At 39.7% G+C, this 25,052-nt stretch overlaps 2 pseudogenes; one reads left to right on the top strand and one right to left on the bottom strand.

Annotated features, from left to right (window-relative positions):
• The first annotated feature begins 14,596 nt into the window (after positions 1 to 14,596).
• LOC124994142 (cysteine protease ATG4C-like) lies at positions 14,597 to 19,300 on the top strand (annotated as a pseudogene).
• Positions 19,301 to 24,187: 4,887 nt separating this feature from the next.
• LOC124994114 (N-alpha-acetyltransferase 50-like) lies at positions 24,188 to 24,773 on the bottom strand (annotated as a pseudogene).
• Between the last annotated feature and the right edge of the window lie 279 nt (positions 24,774 to 25,052).

Raw genomic sequence — 25,052 nt, 5'->3', positions numbered from 1 at the left:
GCATTGCACATGTGCAGATCATGTAACTTGCTTGCTTCTCAGAGTCCTATGGTACCAAATGTTATTATAATAAGATAATGTCTCCAGACCACAAGGACAGAGGAGTTGCAGAGCATTTCTAAGCCATTCAAACAGCAAGCCTATTGTCCTGAGGAGTTTGCTCCACTCCAAGGACTTCACTTTTCTGTACACTGACTTGCCTAAAATCCCTACAGTTCCCAGCTCACTCTCCATGTTTGCCTCTTCTAGATTCATGGTCCCAGGAGGCAGCAGAGGTGGTGGCATTCACAATGGCAGACACCGGCCAGGAAAGGGCACCATTGTAGATTGATGGAACTAGGGTTCTAACTGACAAGGAAAAGTGCCAAGGAAATTCTGGATGAAAATCTGGCTGAGAAAGAACTTGGACACCTACAGCCAGTCTGAAATTCCCTGTTCCTATGGTTCCGAGGTGTAATGGTGAACACTCTGGACTCTGAATCCAATGATCCAACTCAAGTTTCAGTGGGACCTTTCTGTTTAGTGGGAAATAAAACTCTCTTTTACTCTGCAGCCAGGCCTGTTTCTCAAAGTAGAATTGTTCCTCCAACATAGCTGGATTGGACTTGGTTTTGCCTTTCACTGTTCCTCCACCCCATCCTGGTTTAGAGAATACAAAAGCTTCATCTAGGGAAGGAAGCTGTACAACGTAGGTACAACTCCAGGTCCCCATGACCCTGCTACTATTTGCATTACTCAGCTGTGTCCCCTGTGATATCCTGTGGCTCTTCAGGAGTCCAGGTCCAGGAAGTCCTGTTCTCAATGAGAGATAGTTCATAAGGAATTGTAGACTCATGCAATCAGGGTGAGCAAGTTTGAGGTGACCTTTCCTCAGGGAGCCTGCCTGAGCCTTTCCTCAGGGTCCCTTGCAGCTCTGCCCTTAGCTGGCCTAGGAATTCTTGCTCCCATCCAACAGCCAGGGAAGTCCCCTACTTTTTGTTCTCAAGTAACCCTCAGGCCTTGTGGGTGAAAGGTCTCTAGTATTGAAAACACTATTGCTGATAAATCCTATGACCCCCAAACATACCTCATAACGTAAATGTTCCCTGAGCTCCTCTGGACAGAAAATGAACCAGATGAGCAAATATATTTCTCCTTTTCCTTCATCCCTTCATCCATTAGTGTGGTGCAGCTTTTCATCTCCTGATTGCAGGTCCAGTACTCACTGGGTGCATTTCATTTCATTGTCAGTGCCAGTCAGCTACCAGCAGATTCCCAACCTTCCCATTTTTGTGGATAGTGACCCCATGCTTCTGTCATCACAAATTCCAACCTGGGTCTCTAGGTAAATGGCTTAATCCCTGCAAAAGCCCCTGGATTCTGACCAAGGATTCCAAGACCCAGGCAGCCTCCTCCTGGGGTGAAAGGAAGCAGAGCTGAGCAGCTGCAAGGGTGAGTCAGGAACTGCTGGCACTCCTTTTTCCTGTAGGGACCCTGTTGCAAGAAGAAAGCACCTTAGTATATGATCAGATGGAAACAAGTTTGTTCTCCTCAGTAAAAACAAACAAACAAACAAATATACAAACAAGAAATACAAAACAAAAAATTAATAATTGTGAAAGAATTTATAAATACCTAAAATGATCACTGCAAAACCTCTCATTTTGAAACTTCCAGTGCTTACAAGGATGTAAAATACAAGAGGTTTTCAGAACTCTCTTTGGAAGATGTGAAATGGGCAGGAGGACCCAAGAAAGGCAGCTTAAGGAGGAAGAAAAGGCACCCAAAAAAGCAGATGGGAGCCAGGTGTGATGGCTCATGTCTATAATCCCAGTGACTTGGGAGACTGAGGCAGGAAGATCACAAGTTGAAAGTCAGCCACAGTAACCCAATGAGACCCTGTCTCAAAATGGAAAAAATTAAAAGAGGGTTTGCAGTTCAGAAGTAAAGTGCCTCTGGTTCATTTCCAGTAACAAAAACAACAAAACCAAAAACAAAAAACAAAAACAAAACAAACGAACAACAACAACAAAAAAAAACAAAGGGCAGAGGGGAAGAGATGGAAGTAGGGAGGAGCCAGGCATTCACAAGAAGGTAGCCTGCCATTTCCTGCCACCTAGGCTCCTGTGTCTGGAATATTACTGTACCTGGTTTTAATCAAACTCTCCCCCCCTCCTCCCTTGTTGTGTGGGGGATAGATCCAAGGTTCTTGAGCATTGTGGGGTGTGATTCTAGAGAGAAGGTCCAAACCTAATCCTCAGGCATGTGTCTTTGTGAGGTTTCTTGTCATTGTTTGGGGAATGGGATAATTTTCTTACTCACTGAGACCCAAGACAGAATGTTGCTGGATTCCTTGGAGTAGCCTTCCCCCTTCTCTTCCTTTCAGGGAAATTGTTTGCAGGGCAGGGCCTGGAGAGAACCTGGGCACTAAGACCCTGAAGATCCTCAGGAACTAGGCCAGATGGAGATGGTAGGGGTGAGCTCACTGTGGACTTGCAGGGCAGGCAGGCACATTGAGGGTAGTCAGGTTAACCAGTGGGCTTCCGCACCATAATGCAGACATTCTCTTCTATTCCTAGTATTGTGCTAGTTTTGATTACCAATCTATGTTCTCACTAAATTCTCTTTGCAACTTTGTCAAAAGCCAATTGGCTATACTGATGTTACCATATTACTGAACTCTAATCATTTTGTTAAAACAATTTATGTGTTTCTCCCTTTGCCAAGAGCACAATAACTCGCTAACCATGGTTTTATAGTTAGTCATAAAATTGGGTAGTTCATATGCATTTTTGAATGCATTTTGAGACTCAATTGCTATGATTATGTGCTTTTAGACTATTAATATAATGAATTACAATGATTGATTACATTAATGTGAATCAGCAAGGCATCCCTGGGATTCACCCAGGAATTTGTCAGGGTTCTCCAGAGAAAGACAACCAGTGGGATATATAGACAAATGAGGTGAGGCTTTATGGTGTTTGTTCCCATAATTATGGAAGCCCTCTGCTATGCCATTTGATAGCTGGAGAATCAGATGTAATTCATCTGGTTTGAGTTCAAAGGCTTAAGAAGTAGGGGAGATTTCACTGTCAAGTGGAAGAAAACCTGAGTGAAGGTGAAGGAGAGAAGCTTTCACTATGAAGCCAAAACCCTGAGAGAAGGTGGGAGCTGGTATCAGTCCATGGACAGGAAGAACAGGAATCTGGAGTTGTGATTTCTAAGGGCTCCAGAAGATTGCTGCCCCAGCTCCAAAAGACAGATTTATCCCTTCTTCTAGCTTTATATTTGATGGGGTCATCAGTGAATAATAGGCTGATGGTTATTAACATGGGAGAAAGTGGATCCTCTTTATCAGTCTACTGAGACAAATGATAACTTTTTTTCAAGATACAACTGAAAATCATGGTTTTCAAGTTATCTGATGTCTCTTAACATAATTAACTTCCCATTATGAAACTATCACACCCATTTTGCTAAATTTCTCATTTATGTTTTAGATTTTTAACATATTTCATCCCAAATTTTGCAGCTATGTCCATGATGAGTATTGGTCTGTAGGGTGTTTTAGGAGGGATGGATGTCTTTGTCTAGTTTTATATAAGGGTCATGCTGGCTTCACAAAATGAACATTTCCTCTTCTTCCCTTATATGAATGGAATAGTATCTGTTGTTTAAATTAGATAGAATCAAAGAACTTAGAAAAACTTATACACAGAATTTGTATTTAAGCTCTCTTGGTCTGTAGATATCTTTGTATTACAAATACAATTTTAATAATGGTTATACTACTATTCTGCTATTTATTTCATTTTGGTTGACTTATTACCTTGTCATTTCAAGGAATAGCTCCACACTTCAATTTATGTGTGTGAGATAGATTCTAATGTTGTAATATTTCCTTATTGTGACTTTGAAGTCTTAAAGGTAGTGAAGTCCCATGCAATTCCTGATGTTGGCAATGTGTGCTTTTTTTCTCTTTTCATAATCATTTAGAAATATTAGCTACATTGACTTCCTCAGAGAATTTGCTTTTTAAATCGTCATAGAAATTAGAGAAGTATTGGGGAAGAGAGGGTCTGAGAGGATGAGTTGGAGAGTCAGAGGAAGGTGATTCTTCTGAAACACCAAGGAGGAAATGCATGAGAGCTGATATGTCTGCTACCTCAAAGAAAGAAGTGCTGGACTCATGTAGGAAGCTCCTCCTTTGTGGGTCTTTTGGCAAATATCTGGTGATCGGCCTTGTGCCACTGTGGCTCTGCACTGGCAGCAGTCATGAAGAGCTCCATGCAGAATGGAGGAGAGTTAGGAAAACCTGGAATCCACCAGTACTTCTCCACCTGTCCATCCCCAAACTTAACCACAGCAGTCCTAAGAGAATAAAGTGTACCTCCTCTCATATAAATTTTTCTTTTTTTTTTTTTTAACATAGGGCAATGATGTTTATTTTTTTTCCTTCCCCCCCACCCCTCCCACCCCTCTTGTCCCTCTATACAGTCCTTCTTTCCTTCATTCTTACTGCTCTCCTTATCCCTAACCCTAAACCTAATGCTAACCCCTCCCACCCCCAATTATATGTCTTCATCCACTTATCAGCGAGATCATTCGTCCTTTAGGTTTTTGAGATTGGCTTATCTCACTTAGCATGATATTCTCCAATTTCATCCATTTGCCTGCAAATGCCATAAATTTATCATTCTTCATTGCGGAGTAATATTCCATTGTATATATATGCCACAGTTTCTTTATCCATTCATCAACTGAAGGGCATCTAGGTTGGTTCCACAATCTGACTATGGTGAATTGAGCAGCAATGAACATTGATGTGGCTGTATCTCTGTAGTATGCTGATTTTAAGTCCTTTGGGTATAGGCCAAGGAGTGGGATAGCTGGGTCAAATGGTGTTTCCATTCCAAGCTTTCTGAGGAATCTCCACACTGCTTTCCAGAGTGGCTGCACTAATTTGCAACCCCACCAGCAATGTATGAGTGTTCCTTTTTCACCACATCCTCGCCAACACCTATTGTTGCTTGTGTTCTTGATAATCGCCATTCTAATTGGGGTGAGATGAAATCTTAGGGTAGTTTTGATTTGCATTTCCCTTATTACTAGGGATGTTGAACATTTTTTCATATATCTGTTGATTACTTGTACATCTTCTTCTGTGAAGTGTCTGTTCATTTCCTTAGCCCATTTGTTGATTGGATTATTTGTATTCTTCATGTAGAGTTTTTTGAGTTCTTTATAGATTCTGGAAATTAGCGCTTTATCTGAGGTATGCTTGGCAAAGATATTCTCCCATTCTGTAGGCTCTTTCTTTGCATTGCTGATAGTTTCCTTTGCTGAGAGAAAGTTTTTTAGTTTGAATCTATCCCAGTTGTTGATTCTTGCTTTTATTTCTTGTGCTATGGGAGTCCTGTTAAGGAAGTCTGATCCTAAGCCAACAAGGTGAAGATTTGGACCTACTTTTTCTTCTATAAGATGCAGGGTCTCTGGTCTGATTCCAAGGTCCTTGATCCATTTTGAGTTGAGTTTTGTATAGGGTGAGAGATAGGGGTTTAATTTCATTCTATTGCATATGGTTTTCCAGTTTTCCCAGCACCATTTGTTGAAGAGGCTATCTTTTCTCCATTGCATATTTTTGGAACCTTTGTCTAGTATGAGAAAATTGTATTTATTTGAGTTTGTGTCCATGTCCTCTATTCTGTACCATTGATCTACCTGTCTATTTTGGTACCAATAACATGCTGTTTTTGTTACTATAGCTTTGTAGTAGAGTTGAAGATCTGGTATTGCAATACCCCCTGCTTCGCTCTTGCTACTGAGGATTGCTTTAGCTATTCTAGGTTTTTTATTCTTCCAGATGAATTTCATAATTGCTTGCTCTATTTCTGCAAGGTACATCATTGGGATTTTAATTGGAATTGCATTGAATCTGTATAGCACTTTAGGTAGTATAGCCATTTTGACAATATTAATTCTGCCTATCCAGGAACATGGGAGATCTTTCCATCTTCTAAGGTTTTCTTGAATTTCTTTCTTTAGTGTTCTGTAGTTCTCATCATAGAGGTCTTTCACCTCTTTTGTGAGATCGATTCCCAAGTATTTTATTTTTTTCGAGGCTATTGTGAATGGGGTAGTTTTCCTAATTTCTCTTTCTGAAGATTCATCACTATAAAAATGCATTGGATTTATGAGCATTGATCTTGCAACCTGCTACTTTACTGAATTCACTTATAAGTTCTAAATTTTTTCTGGTGGAATTTCTAGGTTCCTCTAAATATATAATCATGTCATCAGCAAACAGGGAAAGTTTGAGTTCTTCTTTTCACATTCATATCCCTTTAATTTCTTTGGTTTGTCTGATTGCTCTGGCTAGAGTCTCAAGGACGATGTTGAATAGAAGTGGTGAAAGAGGGCATCCCTGCCTTGTTCCAGTTTTTAGAGGGAATGCTTTCAGTTTTTCACCATTTAGAATGATATTAGCCATGGGCTTAGCGTAGATGGCCTTTATAATGTTAAGGAATGTTCCCACTACCCCAATTTTTTCTAGTGTTTTCAGCATGAAGGGATGCTGTATTTTATCGAATGCTTTTTCTGCATCTATTGAAATAATCATGTGATTCTTAACTTTAAGTCTGTTGATATGGTGAATGACATTTATTGATTTCTGAATGTTGAACCAAACTTGCATCCCTGGGATAAAACCCACTTGATGGTGGTGCACTATCTTTTTAATATATTTTTGTATGCGATTTGCTAAAATTTTGTTGAGAATTTTTGCGTCGATGTTCATTAAGGATATTGGTCTGAAATTTTCTTTCCTCGATGTGTCCCTGTCTGGTTTAGGTATGAGGGTGATATTGGCTTCATAGAACGAGTTTGGGAGGGTTCCCTCCTCTTCTATTTCATGGAATAGTTTGAGGAGTATTGGAATGAGCTCTTCTTTAAAGGTTTTGTAGAACTCGGCTGAGAACCCATCTGGTCCTGGACTTTTCTTTGTTGGTAGGCTTTTGGTGACCTCTTCTATTTCATTGCTTGAAATTGGTTTATTTAAGTTGTGTATATCCTCCTCATTCAGTTTAGGTAATTCATACGTCTCTAGAAATTTGTTGTGGTCTATTTGATTTCTGGAATTGAGAAGAATTTGTTTGACCCTCGTGGATGAGCCAATGTTCGGGGCATAGGTATTTATGATTGTTATGTCTTGCTGATTTATGCTTCCCTTAAGTAGCATGTAATGTCCTTCTTTATCCCTTCTGACTAGTTTTGGTTTGAAGTCCACATTATCTGAAATGAGGATGAATACTCCAACTTTTTTGCTGTGTCCGTGTGCATGGTATGTATTTCCCCATCCTTTCACCTTTAGTCTATGGGTGTCTCTTTCTATGAGATGAGACTCTTGCAGGCAGCAATATTGTTGGATTTTTCTTTTTAATCCAATCTGCCAGTCTGTGTCTTTTGATTGATGAACTCAGGCCATTAACATTCAGGGTTATTATTGTGATATGATTTGTATTCCCAGTCAATTGACTCATATTTGTTTTTGACATGATTTGGTTTCTCCTTTATTTGGCTATTTCTTTAGGCTAGCGCCTCCTGTTGCTGATTTGCATCGTTGTTTTTCATCTCTTCCTCATGGAATATTTTGCTGAGAATGTTCTGTAATGCTGGCTTTCTTTTTGTAAATTCCTTTAGCTTTTGTTTATCATGGAAGGATCTTATTTCATCATCAAATTTGAAGGTAAGTTTTGCTGGGTATAAGATTCTTGGTTGGCATCCGTTTTCTTTCAGGGCTTTGTATATGTTGTTCCAGGCCCTTCTAGCTTTAAGGGCCTGGATTGAAAAATCTGCTGATATTCTTATTGGTTTCCCTCTGAATGTAATTTGATTCTTTTCTCTCGCGGCCTTTAAAATTCTCTTTATTTTGTATGGTAGGTATTTTCATAATAATTTGCCTTGGTGTGGGTCTGTTGTAATTTTGTATGTTTGGAGTTCTATAAGCCTCTTGTACTTGGTTTTCCATTTCATTCTTCAGATTTGGGAAATTTTCTGATATTATTTCATTGAATAGATTGTTCATTCCTTTGGTTTGTTTCTCTAAGCCTTCCTCAATCCCAATAATTCTTAAATTTGGCCTTTTCATGATATCCCATAATTCTTGTAGATTCTGTTCATGATTTCTTACCATCTTTTCTGTTTGGCCAACTTTGTTTTCAAGATTAAATAATTTGTCTTCAATGTCTGAGGTTCTGTCTTCCAGGTGTTCTATCCTATTGGTTTTGCTTTCTATGGAGTTTTTAACTTGGTTTATTGTTTCCTTCATTTCAAGTATTTCAGTTTGTTTTTTTTTCAGTATCTCTAACTCTTTATTGAAATGATCTCTTGCTTCCCGTATTTGGTCTTTTAACTGTTGATTGGTGCGATCATTTAATGCCTGCATTTGCTCTTTCATCTCCTCCTTCAATGCCTGCATTTGCTCTTTCATCTCCTCATTTGCTTCCCTGATCGTTTTAATTACGTACATTCTGAACTCCCTTTCTGACTTTTCTTCTGCTGTGCTGTCATTGGGTTTTATTGATGTAGTATCTAGGTTTGTTTGGGACATTTTCTTCCCTTGTTTTCTCATATGGGTCAGCTGTCAGTGGGACCCTGAGATATTGCAGTTTTCCTCTATTGGCTTATAGTGTCCAGGTAGATTTCCAGTGTATCACCTCCCAGCCTTCAGTAGCCTGATGTCTTGGAGGAATCTGATAATGCAGTGCATCCGAAGAAAACTGCCCCTAGCCCCCTACTGGTTCCATGGTTTGGAGCTGGCTCTGTGCGGAAAGGATCTCACTGTGGGCCTGCACCGTGCAGCTGGCCGTGTGGGAGGAGCCCACTGCCAGAGTGTGGAAGGCTACCTTGGGAAGACTCTAGCTGCCCTGCCTGGCTCCAATAAGCCACCTCTATCTGGGCCTGCCACCCGAGCCGAGCTTTACCCAGTGGGCAGACTCACCTGTGGCTCTATTTCAGTCCAAGTCTCTCAATGCCTCCCCTTCTTAACTCCTGGGTTCTGGAGTGACTGGGGGTGCAGTCACCCTCTAGTCCACCATTTTGGATCACCCCGTGAAGACAGCCTGCGGCCGGAAAGCGCAGAGCCGCCTGAAGAGGTCTCTGGCTGCCCTGCCCTGATCCCAGATGCTGCTTGTGGATCGAAGCTCTCCATTGGTTCGGGGGCTTGTGGCTGGTTCTATGTAGAAAACCTGTCACTGGGCGGTCTGGTCTGAGAAGCTAGCCTTGAAAGGCACCTCCCACCGCAAGGGTCCAGGCTACTTGGGGAAGTCTCTGCTGCCCTATCCTGGTCCCTGAAGCTGCTTGCGTGCCGGAGTACGCTGTGCTACGCTGGCTCCGGGACTTGGAGCTTGTTCTGGTCAGAAAGGCTCTCACTAGCGGGCCTGTTCTGAGAACCTAGAGAAGCTGGCTGTGTGGGCGGGGCCCACCGCCAGAGTGCGCAGGGCTGCCTGTGGATGACTCTAGCTGCCCTGCCCGGCTCCGATAAGCCACCTCTATCTGGGCCTGCCACCCGAGCCGAGCTTTACCCAGTGGGCAGACTCACCCGGGGTTCTATTTCAGTCCGAGTCTCTCAATGCCTCCCCTTCTTAACTCCTGGGTTCTGGAGCGACTGGGGGTACAGTCACCCTCTAGGCTGCCATCTTGGATCGCCCCGTCATATAAATTTTTCTTCCAATTAATTTCTCTTTTGAAAACCTGTAATTCAGAATAGTACAGAATGGGAGACTGGGGAACTTAGTTTTGACTTGGCCATGTTCACAGAGTACAAACTACACAATCTATAAAATAGATTTTCAGATAAGAACTATTTTTTTCTTTTTTCTTCTTTTATTTTTATTTATCTTTTAATTTTTTACAGACTGCATTTTGATCCATTGTACACAAATGGGGTACATCTTTTCATTTCTATCTTGCACATGATGTACATTCATACCATTCGTGTAATCATACATGTATATAGGGTAATGATGTCTGTCTCATTCCACCATTTTTCATACCCCACTCCCTCTCATTTCCTTCTACATAATCTAAAGTTTCCCCACTCTTCTCTCACTCCCCACTCCCCTACCCCCATTATATATCAAATTTCCACTTATCAGGGAAAACATTCAGCCTTTGGTTTTTTGGGACTGGCTTATTTCACTTAGCATGTTATTCTCTGATTCCATCCATTTATTTGCAAATGCCATAACATTATTCTTCTTTATGACTGAATAATATTCCATTGTGTATATATACCACATTTCCTTTATCCATTCATCTGTTGAAGGGCATCTAGGTTGGTTCCACAATCTAGATATTGTGAACTGAGTTGCTATAAACATTGATGTGGCTATGTTACTGTAGTATGCTGATTTTAAGTCCTTTGGGTATAAACCAAGGAGTGGGATAACTGAGTCAAAAGGTGGGTCAACTCCAAGTTTTCTGAGGATTCTCCACACTGCTTTCCAGAGTGGCTGCACCAATTTGCAACTCCACCAGCAGGGTAAAAGTGTGCCTTTTTCCCCACATCCACGCCAACATCTATTATCGTTTGTGTTCTTCATACTAGCCATTCTAATTGGGGTAAGATGAAATCTTAGAGTTGTTTTAATTTGCATTTCTCTAATTACTAGAGATGTTGAACACTTTTTCATATATTTATTAATTACCTTCTTAATATATTAATTAATTTACTTCTTCTGTAAAGTGTTTGTTCAGTTCTTTGACCGATTTATTGAGGTTCTTTGTATTTTTGGTGTAAAGTTTTGTAAGTTCTTTATAAATTTTGGAGGTAAGTGCTCTCTCTGAAATGCATGTGGAAAATATTTTCTCCCACTCAGTCGGCTCTCTCTTCACATTCTTGATTGTATCCTTTGCTGAGAAAAAGCTTTTTAGTTTGAGTCCATCCCATTTCTTGATTCTTGCTTTGATTTCTTGTGCTTTGGGAGTCTTGTTGAAGAATCTGATCCTAAGCCAGTATGATGAAGATTTGGGCCTACTTTGCCTTCTATTAGGTGCAGGGTCTCTGGTCTAATTCCTATGTCCTTGATTCATTTTGAGTTGAGTTTTGTTCAGGGTAAGAGATAGAAGTTTAATTTCATTTTACTGCATATGGATTTCCAGTTTTGCCAGCACCATTTGTTGACCAGGCTATCTTTTCTGTATGTTTTTTGTATTTTTGGCTCCTTTGTCTAATATGAGGTGACTGCATTTATGTGGTTTTGTCTCTGTGTCTTCTATTCTGTACCATTGGTCTCCCTGTCTATTTTGGTGCCAACACCATGCTATTTTTGTTGCCATTGCTCTGTAATATAGTTTAATGTCTGGTATTGTGATACCTCCTGTTTCACTTTTTCTACTCAGGATTGTTTTGGCTATTTGAGGTCTCTTGTTCTTCCAGATGAAGTTCATGTTTGCTTTCTCTATTTCTATGAGGAATGTCATTGGGATTTTAATTGGAATTGTTGAATCTGTATAGTGTCTGTGGTAAAATGGTGATTTTGACAATATTAATTCTGCCTATCCAAGAACATGGGAGATCTTTCCATCTTCGAAGGTTTTCTTCAATTTCTTTCTTTAATGTTCTGTAGTTTTCATTGTAGAGGTCTTTCACCTCTTTGTTAGATTAATTCCCAAGTATTTTATTTTATTTTTTTGAGGCTATTGTGAATGCAGTGGTTTTCCTAATTTTTCTTTCAGAGAATTCAACACTTAGGAATAGAAATGCATTAGATTTATGTGTACTGATTTTATATCCTGCTACTTTGCTGAATTCATTTATTAGTTCTAGAAGTTTTCTAGTGGAGTTTGGGATCTTCTAAATGTAGGATCATGTCATCAGCAAATAGTGACAGCTTTAGTTCTTCTTTTCCTTTTTGTATTCCTTTAATTTCTTTGGTGTAATTGCTCTGGCAAGTGTTTCAAGGACAATGTTGAATAGAAGTGGTGAAAGAGGGCATCCTGGTCTTGTTCCAGTTTTTAGAGAAATGCTTTCAGTTTTTCTCTGTTAAGAATGATGATCGCCATGGGCTTAGCATAGACAGCCTTTACAATGTTGAGGTATGTTCCTACCATTCCTATTTTTTCTAGGGTTTTAAGCGTGAAGGGGTGCTGTATTTTATCAAACGTTTTCTCAGCATCTATCAAAATAATTATGTGATTCTTAACTTTAAGCCAATTGATGTGATGAATTACATTTATTGATTTCCGGATGTTGAACCAAACTTGCATCCCTGGGATAAACCCCACTTGATCATGGTGCACTCTCTTTTTAATATATTTTTGTATGCAATTTGCCAGTATTTTTTTTAGGAGTTTTGCATCTGACCTCGTTGTCTGGGGCAGGCTCAGCAACAGCATCCAAATAAGAAGTATTACCAGAGCTACAGAGGGACATTTCACAATGATAAAAAAGTTGATGCTTTCAGAAGCAAAAAATTCATATATACGCCTGCATGCTACAAGAGCTTCAAAATAGTGGAAGAGAAAAGTGAAGAAAACCAAAGGGAATCTACTATCAATTAGAGTTATAAACACATATCCCACTGTTATTGATAGAACATGTAAACCAAAAATTGGTACAACTATAAAGGAATTGAAAAACCTAAAGATTTATAAATCATTACACTTAGCAAATAGAGAGGACATATTTATTTCAGAAATACACAGAACATTCAGTAAGGTAGATTGTAAGGTAGATCATTGTCATGGTTTGGATTTTAAACATCCCCCAAAAGCTCATGTGCTGAAGACTTGGTCCTCAGGTGATGACACAATTTGAAAATGGTGGAGACTTTAGGAGCTGGGACTTGACTGGAGGAAGTCATGTCATTGGAGGCATGCACTTGAAGGGCATATTGGAATCCCCACCTCTTCCTTTCTCTCACTTCCCAGATACCATGATGTGAACACCTTGCTCTTCCTCAGGAATCACACCAGAATTTTTGATCTCATAAAAGGCCCAAGGCTATGGGGGCAGGAGACGATGGACAACAACTTTCAAATCAGGAGCCTAAATAAATCTTTCCTTCTCTTAAATTGTGTATCTCAGGAATTTTGTCAGTTTCACGATGACTAACACAATTATAAAACAAGTCTCAAAAAGTTAGTGCATCTCAACAAGTACCACGCACACAGGATGCCACTAACACTTTGTTTTAGGGCTGTCCCATCCTGATATTTTTAAAGAATACTTCTAGATATACAGATAAATTGAGCAGTTACTCAGTTCCCATTTGCCTCATTTCTCTGAATATATTTTCATATTATTAGTATCTTGTCTTAATATACTACATGTTATAATTGATGAACCAATATTGATATATCTTTATTCACTAACGTTTATAGATTAATTTAGATTTCATGTTTTGTGCTGCACAGCCCTGTTCATTTAGACAAATGTAGGATGCCATTAACCCCATTGCAGCATCATACAGAAAGTTCCACCACTGAACACATCCCTGTGCTTCACCAGTTCCTCCTCCCACTTGCCTTTCCTTAGCAACTGCTCATCTTTTTTACTCTTTCTATAGTTTTGGCTTTTCTCCAATGTCCTCTAGTAGTAAAGGTATATCCCAAATTGTGTAGATTTTCAGACTGGCTTCTTTCTCATTTTATATCTTTTAAGTTCTTCCATGTCTTTTGTGTCTCCATAGCTCACATCGTTTTATTAAATACTCGTTCATCCTAGGTATTCACCACAGTTTGTTCATCCATCACTTACGGAAGGATATTTTGGTTACTTCCAGTTTTTGTCAGTGAAGAATAAATGTGTGGAAAGCATTCGTGTGTAGTTTCATTTTGTTTTGTGTGTGTTAACATAAGTTTGTGTCTCATTTTGGTAAGTATATAGAACTGCAATTACTTGATTATATGGTAAAACTATATTCAGTCTTGAAAAAAACTACTGAACTGACTTCCAAAGTGACTAATCATTTTCATTTCTACCAGCAAAGACGGAATGCTCCTATGATCCCCTTTTTGACAATATTTGGTGTTTTCATTTTTAAATTTTAACTCTTCTAATAATTGTGTCAGTTATCTCATTTTTCTTTAATTTCCAAAGCCACAGTGAAAACAAATTTTGAACATTCATTAAATGCTTACTTGACATCCTCTATGTTTCTTATTTGGTGAGGTGTCCAGATATTTCACACATTTTTAATTGGATTTCTTGACTTAATATTGTTGAGTTTTAAAAAGTTTTCTATATTTAGGATGCCAGTCCTTTACCAAATCTGTATCTTGTCAACATTTTCTTCACACCTGTGAAGGGTTTGTTCATTTTCTTAACATCACTTTTAACAGAGCAGAAGATTTTATTTCAATGAATTTCAACTTACCAATAATTTTATTTTCTGGGTTGTACTTTTGCTTTTGTTTCTAAGGGTCAGCATCAAATCAAAGATTGCTTAGATTTTCTCATGATATCTCGAGGGAGTGTTTTAGTCCCTTTTGTGCTCCTTTAACAAATTGCTTGGGTCTGGGTACTTTGTGAAGAAAAGAGTTTTAATTTCCCCAGAGTCCTGGATGAGAGATGGGCAAGCACATCTGGCTAGAGGCTGTGCTGTGTCACAACATGGCAAATGGCAGCACAGAGTGGAAGCATGTGCTAGAGATACCACAAGGTGAGAGAAGAAGCAGGAGACAGAGGAGACGTCTCCTTTACAACAACCTAATCTCATAGGAACTGACTCAGTCCTGTCATCCTTGTGGAATTACAAAAATTCATGCTGAGGGAGATTCTCTTCATCTAATCCTTTTAAAGCCCCCATCACCTAAGTACTGCTACAGTGGGGAGCAAGGAGCTACCACATGAAACTTTGGGGACACATTCAAGCCACATTCACACCATAGCAAGGAGTATTGCAGTTTCACACTCACATTTACATCTGTGATCCATTTTATGAAAGGTGTAAGAGTTCTATCAAGATTTTCTTCTTTCATGTGGATGTCTAGTGGTTCCAGCACCATTTATTGAAGAGACTATTCTTTCTCGGTTAAATTGCTTTGAAAATTTGACAAAGATCAGTTGACTTATATTAATGAGTCCTGTTTTCTGGGCCCTGGGTTCTTTTCCATTGTTCATTTTCTTGGTTTTTTCTTTATTCACTGATTTCACGCTGTTTGGGTTAGTTTAGCTGTATGCTAAGTCCTAAAGTTGGTAATATCAATCTTCTTAGTATTTTTCTGGTCTTCAGCATGAGAACCTGGTTGGGTTTTGTTATAGTTTCAATCTGGAAGATCCAACAAAGACTCATACCCAATGTAGCAATATTCAGAGGTGGCTTTTAAGATAGGATTGGGTTGTGAGTGCTCTGATGTCATCAGTGAATGAACTCTTGGATGACTGAATGACCTACTGGGAGGTGGTGGAAAATGTAATGCAGAATTAGATCACTGGGGTCAGCCTCGAATAGTACTTCTTGTCCCCTGCAACTTTCTCTGACACTACTTCCCAGCTGCCAGGAATTGAGCAGTTTTCCTCCACCACACCTTTCCACCATGCTGTTCCACCTCATCTTAGGCCCAAAGCAATGGAGTCAGCTGACTACAGACTGAAACCTCTGACACCATGATCCAGAAGAAATCTTTCCTCCCCTAAGTTGTTTTCCTTAGCTCTTTATCACAGTGACAAAAAGTTGAATGAGTGTTTCTTATAGGTAAAGTTACAAAAGACTCAGGATCCTCCCAAAATCTCAGTCCTTAGGATTATTAACTTCAAGGGGACTAGTCCCAGGGTCTAGCAATATGTGGATTACCAATAAAATGTTCTACCAGTTGCTGGCTCCTGCAGCTTCTATTCCTGCTGTGCTGTGATTCAGTGTGTTAGAAGGTTTTTTCTTGTTTGGATGTGACAGGCCATCCTGAGACTTCATTTCAATATAAAAAGAACTGAATAATTTCAGTTAGTTCAGGGTTAACCAACGTAAATACATATTTCGTCAGGTTTAATAGTTGCATAATCATCACCAGCATCTAATTTGTCTCCTCCTCACAATCTCCTGAATCTCTTTGTCATCATTCCCTCTCTGTGGTCACCAATACTGGACATGGAAAGAAAAAAAATATTTGGATATCTGATATCACTGCACTAACTTTTTCTTTTTCTGTGACTTTATAGAATGAATCACTGTGTTACTCTCCAGACAAATAGAGGAGGGATTGCATTGTAGTTACTTAATTTGGCAGCAGTTAGCACTACTGGCAGTTTATTGTTGTCCTTGATCTTGTTTATCTATACTGGTTAATGGTACTTGGTATAAAACATTTTCTGGTGATCTTAAATGAAGAAGATGGTAAAAACTTCTGCCATAAGAAGTGGAGGGAGATGATGAATTTGCAGATAAGGTGATGTGGAACTAAACATTTTATCTCTATTCTTTCAGAAATTTGAGTGGTCACTTAAATGTCCATCAAGTCACTGCAAAGACCTCATGTCTCTTTTAGTTTTCTAGAGTTCCAGAGCTTATTTCACTTAGCATATATTGTTTATTTCCATCCATTTACTTGCAAATGCTGAGAAAACCACCCATTTGAGGTGGCCCCTGTTAAGGGGTGAAATTCTGTGCCTGTCACAGAATTTATTAGTTCAATAGCCTTGAGTTCAAACACCTGGCTGCCCAGAGGTAGAAGAGATATTGGTGAAAGCTGATATGTCCCAATTAGGCTGTTTTGTTTACAATCTTGTTTTTGTTTATCTTGAAGAAGCTCTCTCACAATAAATCCTTTTGATATTTAAACCTATATAATAAATGTGTGGATCCTGCTCATGAGCAGTCTCTCTCCCATCAGGAGTTTGGTTGGTTCCTGGAATCTTGCTTTCTCTATATTTGTATTTACTTGTCTTATTTCCAATCCTCTCACCATCTTGTTTGGGAAACTGATGAAACATTACACAGGGAGCAAAAAGAGGCATCACAATACTAGACTTTAAATTATACTACAGACCTATAGTAACCAGAACAGCATGGTATTGGCACAAAAATAGAATTGAAAACCAAAGAAGCAGAATAAAAGACACCAAGACATACCAAACTGAACACAGTTATCTCATACTAGACAAAGGCACCATAAATATACATTGGAGAAAAGATAGCCTCTTCAACAATTGGTGCTCAAAAAACTGCAAATCTATATGTAACAGATTGAAATTGAACTTCTATATCTCACCCTGCACAACACTCAACTCAAAGTGAATCAAGGAACTTGGCATTAGACCAGAGACCCTGTGCATCCTAGAAGAAAAAGAAGTAAATAAAGAATCAATAAATGAGATGGCATCAAACCAAAAAGCTTCTTCACAGCATAGAAAACAATGAAGAACATACATAGAGAATGGGAGAAAATCTTTATCACCTGCACCTCAGAACACTAATTTCCATGATATACAAAGAACTCCAAAAACTTAATACCAGGCTGCATCACTAAGTTCAGAATGTCTTTGTGTGGCTGCTTTTGTGGCAGTTGTGCTAGGGCTGGAGGGTCTCCCAGATTGATTATTATGATGACTTTGCACAGCCTGTGAACATGCTGCACAGGTCCAGGTTGTTTGCTGCAAGTCAGGTGTGAGGTCAATTCTACAGAAGAATGCAATCAAGTAACAGCTTTTTCTTAGAATTTGAATATGGAGACCATGAGAACAAATGAAGTTGGCAAGCTAAAAACTAAATTTATAACAACTTGGAACAACAAGAAATATAGTTGGGTTTTGAAAACAGACACATTTTAGTAGAAATTCACTAGTATAATTGTGTGGAAAAAGTTAGCATTTTAAATGTGAAGCTTGAACCTGACCTGATGCACTGTGTCACTGGCTCTTTGTGGTGCCAAATCCACGGGTATTTGTCACCGCCTGCAGCAAAAATTTGCGCGGGTCTTTATTGGTGGTGGACTGAAAACGAACTGCTTCCATCTTTCTTTTAGTGGGCTGTTTTCTCACTTATTCACTTGTTCCCTGGGCTATTGAGGAAGAAAGGCTTTTCTTAGAGAGAGAGAGAGAGAGAGAGAGAGAGACAGAGACTTTGCATAAGAGAGAAAGAGAGACTTTGCTTAAGAGAGAGAGACTACACTTTCAGAGATCTTATCTTCTTAGTTCTGCTGCTTCTTCTTAAAGGTGTGTCCTGCATCCTGTGAACTAAGGGTGCGTCTATCTGAGGTGCTTCTTAATGATGCATCCTGCGTACTGCGATCTGCCTATCTGTGATCTAGAGGTGTGCTCTCAATTCTCTGCTCTGTGATCTACCTTCCGCCGCTGCCTGCTGCTTCTCTCTGTGAGCCACTTCTATCTGCTTGCTGCCTTTTCTTCTTCCTTTCTGCTAGTGGCTTCTCCTCACTTCTTTCTGCTAGCTGCTGCTCTTACTGGTGCTCCTTACTGTCGCGCCCCCGCCGACCGCCTGCTTATATTCCCTCCAGGAGGCGGAGGGCGGGGCCACGCCAGTTGCGATCAGGCGAGGAGCCAGCTGCCACATCACGGCAAGGATCAAAACAAGCAGGCCCGAGCAGGCGCTCTCGGGAACACCTGTGCACAAGTTGTGGCTGGACTTAACTGAATACGGCCAGTGATAAATCACCTGAGTGTGCTTATGTTAATTAACCTCCCCACCGCCAATGTGATCAGGCGCCGTTCTGGCTGGCACAGACCCAACAGCACTGAACATTGAAAATTCAGGTTCTGAATCATGGACTTCCCACTCTGTAAAAAAAAATTACATCATCATTTAAAGTATTGCTTTCAGGGGAAAGAGAATTCAAAACTCCAACAATTTCTCTGAAAGAAACAATTGGGAAATATTCTAAGGATCATGAGATGCAAAATAAAATTTGTTACAGGAAAATCATCTCTTGCTTTGGTGATTCCTCATTGGCTCTCTTTGGCTTCCATCAGTTAATAGAGTATGAAAAGAAGTCTGGGGAAAAAGTTGGAGATTCATATGGACCAGCTGTTTTTGCCCACATTTTAAGAAAAACAGTCAAAGAAGGAAGACACCCTGACTTACAAGGAATAACTATTTATGTTGCACAAGATTGTACAGTTTACAATTCTGGAGTAATTGATAAACAGAGTGCTACCATGACCTCTGGTAATGCAGATGACAAAGCTGTTATTATTTTAGTTCCTGTTAGACTTGGTGGAGAAAGAACCAACACTGACTACCTAGAGTTCGTGATGGGCATTTTAAGCCTTGAATATTGTGTGGGTATTGTTGGTCGTACACAGAAACAGCCATATTTCTTTGCTGGATTTCAAGTTGCTTTGACAAACCAGTCTCCCCCACTCTGAAGCATTCCGCATGAGAAGGGAGGTAGACACTGATGGATCCAAGATAACATAAGGCAGTTCCCTCCCAGGCAGTAAATCTCAATTAGACACTGAGAGAAGGGACACATTTGCGAGATTTTGTCATAATGTGAGCTTGGTCTCTCCGTCTGATTCTTTCCTTGCTTATCTACTCTTAGCTGTATGATTAAGTCCTTTCACCTGCCCCTGGGGATTGTGAGGAACCATTATGTCGTCTTAACAATGAGTTCAGTTTGCACAATTTCTACCTGTGAGTATTCTCATCACTTGAACTCTTGACTGAAGATCATGCTGATTCAACCATACTGTGCTCTTGAACTGCCTCTTGCAAACACTCTTGCACATACAGGAAGAGAAAGATAATGTCTGACGACATTGAATGCACTTGCTCTGAAGTACCTACTATTGACCTCAATTCCATCCCAAAGAACAAAGTGCAGCCAATTATAGAAAGGGAACGGAAAAAGGTCCAGAGCCATACCAGAGGGCCCAATGTACTAAAACACTGTGTTCACTTCACAAATCTCTGCGTTGCACAGGAAAGTGTTTGGAAGCAGCAAGCATATTGACATACAGCAGGCACTTGGTAATTTTTAATTTTAGTATCTTGCTGCTGAAATCAAGACATATGTTCCCACAGCAGGTAACTAGTTCTTATTTTCATTAAAGAGAACATTCACTATCATTCACTGATGGCCTGATGGACTCTATCAATCCTTCACTAAGGAAAACAATAAAAGTCTACCTTTGGTGATTTGTAAACCTTCACTAACGTGTTTCTAAACTTTGTCTTTGTTTTCTCTGTTAGTATTTTATTCAACAGGTTGTGTTCACAAGTATAAATCATCTTGCTACATAAATATGTTCTCTTAGAGGATAACTGGTTCTTCCCACACAAAGACCCAGGAGGGGCTTTGGTGTAGAGGGGGCCTAATGGATGAGAAGATCCGTTCTCATTCTCAGAGGTCCTGGGAATAACCTGGATGGGCTGGTGCTGGGCATTCTAGAGGCTGGAAGGATAAGGAAGCTCATGAACTCCATGGAATGAAGGATTCTGCGAGCACAACCCAGAGAGGAAAGCGACCTGAGAAGCAGGCTAGCGTGGGATGGCAGATACCAAATCCAGAGGAGTAAAATAGAATTGAAAGGTCTGTGAAAAGAGGAAGAATTTAGTTTTAAATTGTTCAAGTTTTTGTCAATAGAATGATCAGTTAGAGGGTGTTGCCAAAACTGCATCAAAACCACATTGCTTGATCACCTGCTGTGTCACTGTGGATGCCAAACCTCTGCTTCCATTTGACTTTCACCATTTGCTTTTTCATGATTTTTTTTTTCTGATCAGCTGAACCAGTTAAAAGAAAAAAAAAGTATACAGCTGTAGGTTTATGTGATATTTTGTTCACACATCACATGGAGATCCCTTATAATGTGAAGATTGAAAATGATTGAAAAATAGTATGAAAACTAGCACATTTGAATAGAGCTCTGTGCTGAACATCATGTAGACAGGACACCAAGGAATGGGCTCACTTTTCTCTGGCCCTGTGGTTTTGATTCACAGGAATGTCGGGGAAGAGTGACTTGCTGATCCTTGGGTCATCTGGAATTTCATCATGCAGGTAGGGTTGGGAGGCAGAACTAAGGAGCCTGGGTCCAAGCAATGTTAAAATTGACAAGTTTAATTCTTAACTGCACCAAGTAAACTTAGCCATTTAAGTAATTTTAAAGTTTTCCCTCCAAAACCTGAGGGAGCTTTTCTTTTCCACCACCACACACCAGTTTCCCAACAGTTCTCCTTTTGAAAGATTTTCAGTTCATGAGTAAACTTTGAAGATATTTCAGAACCCCTTTCCCTATATGATTACTTGTCAGGGTACCACGGACCCCACCCTAGCCTGGCTTTCAGGGACTTCAATATGGCGCCTGGCACTGAGCCGGGGCGGCCTGGTTTGCAACATCAAGGACTTCAGTGTGGCACCTGGCACTGAGCCGGGGCCCCTGGTTTGCAACATCAAGGACTTCAGTGTGGCACCTGGCACTGAGCCGGGGCGGCCTGGTTTGCAACAAACAGCTGACACTGCTTAAGGAAATCGTTCTGATTGGATGAGGTGACTCGTGCTCGCTGCGTGCTCTCTTGATACCCCTATTGTATTATATTGTAATCATGCTCTCCCCACATGCTCTGTAAACTGATTGGCTCATGATTCATATATAATAACCATGACTTCCTTGTAAGAGGGAGGAGAAAGAATGAAGAAGAAGGAGAAGAACAAGAGGAAGAAGAACAATAAAGAGCTCTGAAGAACAACCAGTTTGTCGTGTCTCTCTCTGCGGGCGGAGGGAACGCGATAATTACTAATCTGGACAAATTATATATTGCATAGATTTCTCTACAGATTCCTTAGAACCTAAATGCAAATTCCATACAGTGTAAAAGTAACCTACCTGCCACATTGTAAAAACTATCTGTCCTGAAAAATATGGATGTATGCTGTGATCTTTCAGTTAACAGAATTACCATTTTACCTCAAAGATTATTTTTATAATATATCAAAATAATCAATTCAACATGGGATATTAATTTAGTCTTTACTGTCTCTTAGGCGTACGAACTAGTGCCCAGCTTCTGCTTCTTCCAAATCTTCCTCTTCTATAAGTGGATGGAATTATTTAACACAAGTTTGATGTAGGACAATTAACCCTTTACAAACACTTAGAATTTAGGTTAAATCTGTAGTGTGGAAAAAAACTACAATTATAGGAAACCGACAAACTTGATTCAAACTTTAATATTGTTCTCTCTTAAAATAATAAGTTCTTAATTGTTGTGAGGCCGCTATTCAGTTTTTGATAACCACATTTAGGGATACATTCATAGGACTGCTTAGAAAGTCCAGGTGAAATGGTTATAGAAATAGAGGCAGTGTCATCTCAGAAAACTCAGTTACATATCAAAATCTATTTTGATATCTGGAAGTTTACAGAAAGGCTGAATTCTTCACACTAATTATACTTCCTATAACTCAAGCACTCTTCTCTTGGCAAGAGCAAGTTGAAGCTTATCCACAAAAGTAAAGGTGCTTAATGCTAAACTTTTCCTCTAAGTCTTGGTTTGGATCGTTTAAGGGATGATAATGAATAAACCAGTGTGGTCTTTCTACATTTTTTACTAATTTAGGATTAGCACACTATGAATGACTGATCATTCATCAGTCATCTTCCTTTCTTATATTTTTTTGGTACTCAATTAAGACTATAGAACTCTATTTTACTTTGTATTATCACACTTTCAGATAAAACCTTAAGGTTACAAAGTGTGTACAAACATTCTATAAAATAATTTTGTCATTTAACCTATTTGGAGATGAGACTTTTATACCAGAATTTTATGTATGAGGATAAATATTGTGAATTAAAGTTCCTTAAAGTCAAATGACAGACAACTCAATTCCCATGCATTGTTTGTAAAGTCTAATGAGAACATTTCTTAAAGCATCACTACTGAAAATCCAAAAAATTCTAATATTGAAGATGGGACAATGGGAGTAAACCACAAGAACTTCAGATGTCTCTCATCTTCTTAAGTTATCAACCTGTTAACGCCACTCTTTACATGCCAGAAAATGATCTGACAAAACCCAGACTTGTCAGTAGAGGAGGGCACAGTGATATCTGCATTATTAACACTATACTTCCATCTTTCCTAGAAGTTATTTGTCCAACAATTCCTGTTATCCCAAACCCTTAAATTCAATATTGTAGGCATAGAGTATAAGCAAATCTGGCATGTTCTCCAACAGATAAGCAATAGCATAGCTATGTTATTCTCAAAAATACTGTCTAGATATTTTTTCCTATACAATCAAATGCTCAGTGGTCACACAGTCTGCATTAATTAACATTAAATGCATGTATTGTGCCACAATTACATCTAAGCTTCTTTTTAGATATTTTTATATGTCTATGAGAAAACACCTGCTTTAGGTTGATTTTGGGATAATGACCTATAAGGACATGGACTCCACTTTTAAGGTTAGACTCTTATTAGGCTTACTGAAGGAAAAGGGCTGGAGAAAAAACATATCACAACAAAATTCTTTAGGTTAGTCGGTTAAAGGCCGTCTCTCTAGCCTGGATATTAAAAATATATATATATATATACATATATATGTATATATATATGTATATATATATATATATATCACCAGCTCACACTCTAAAAAAAAATCAATAGCAAGAAAAAGAAATCTGCTAATAACCAGCTCACTCATTAGGAAAAAGCAATTTAACTCAAATACTTTCAGACCAAAATGTAACACAACCTACCCAAATTGCCTCATCCATCAGTGGGGGAGGGGTATGGGATCACTTTACAAACCTAAATAAACTTGATATTTCTTATGAAGATAACAATGGTTCAACTCCCGAGAGAGTGCGCAAAAGACTAAAGGTGAAGTGAAGGCAATGTCTAGGGATTATCATTCCACAAATAGTTCTTAAAAACCTAAAGTACCACAAACACTAAATTTGTCTATGAATTACAGAAAAAGATATCGCTGCTCCTTCTTTTTTAGCTTTAGAAATAAGCAATATTTGTAGGCTCTGCCCTTCAATATGAAAGCAGGAAATATGGGAGAAAAATTGAAATCATCTGCTACCCAAAATTTGGGGAGCATACATTTTAACTGTGAGATTAAACAGATGTATCTTCTCCTTTCAATCCAACCACCTCACACACACCAAAAAGAAAGAATAAAGAAAAAGAAAAACAATCCAAACATGATTATTTTAAAAATTCCTTGAAAGTTTTAAAACTTCTAGCGGAAAGAAAAGAAATGAGGAAAAACAAGAAGAAGGATGGAAAAAAGCTTAGGAAAGTGGGGGGTGGGGGGGCAGGGAATCAATGGGCTTCTTTTTTATTTGGCGACAAGCAAGTGCAAGAAAGTTCATTTGTAATTCGTTCAGTTGTCTGTTTACTGCATCTGTATTCTGACCAGAAGGGACTTTGAGGTTTTTCTGAGCATCTGCAGGCTCTATCCTCTTATAGTAGTTCTTCTTTGTCTCAATAATCTCAAAGCCAAACTTCCTGGAGAAGTCAATTGCTGACTCACTGCTGATCTGAACATGCAGATAGACGTTGTCAAAAGTGCCACCTTTTTCGCAGATGTTTAGGACGTGATTTAACATTTTAGTTCCTATTCCTAGCCTTCGGTAAGGTGCAAGACGTTCCAGTGTCACGATGCAAAGTCTCCTCTGATTCTGTGAACGATCCACCCTGCGCACACTGCACCTAGAGCTATGTCATTGAAACAGGCAAGTTTTGCTAGCTCGCCAACCTCCAGCACATCCTTGTAGAACTGTCATTGTAGCTGACTGGCAAGATGACCTGGTTCAATCTCTTCAGCTGTTTAATGTGTGGTGTTAAATCTCCCAGCTCTGTCTGGCTACCTTTCATCTTCCTGCCTGCTGAGGCCATCCTTAACACCGCTATCAACGCCTTAGTCCTCGCCGCCCAGAGCGCTTGGCGCCCTCAGCCGGGGCCACTGAACCCCTTAAGCCGGCCTCCTTGCCTAAGGCACAGAGCTGAAGGGGCGACAGGGCCGCGAAAGTCGAGAGCACCCCTAAGCTTCCGAAGGGGGCGGGGGTGCCTCCAGCCGCCCCGCTGCTGCTGCCGCTTCTCCACAAGTGCACTCAGGGCACTGGGTTCCAACCAGCTGCTGCCTCCTGCCAAAAC

This window comes from Sciurus carolinensis, chromosome 1 (genome assembly GCF_902686445.1).
Source record: "Sciurus carolinensis chromosome 1, mSciCar1.2, whole genome shotgun sequence".
Lineage (NCBI taxonomy): Eukaryota > Metazoa > Chordata > Mammalia > Rodentia > Sciuridae > Sciurus > Sciurus carolinensis.
This window is presented reverse-complemented; position numbering and strand designations above follow the sequence as displayed.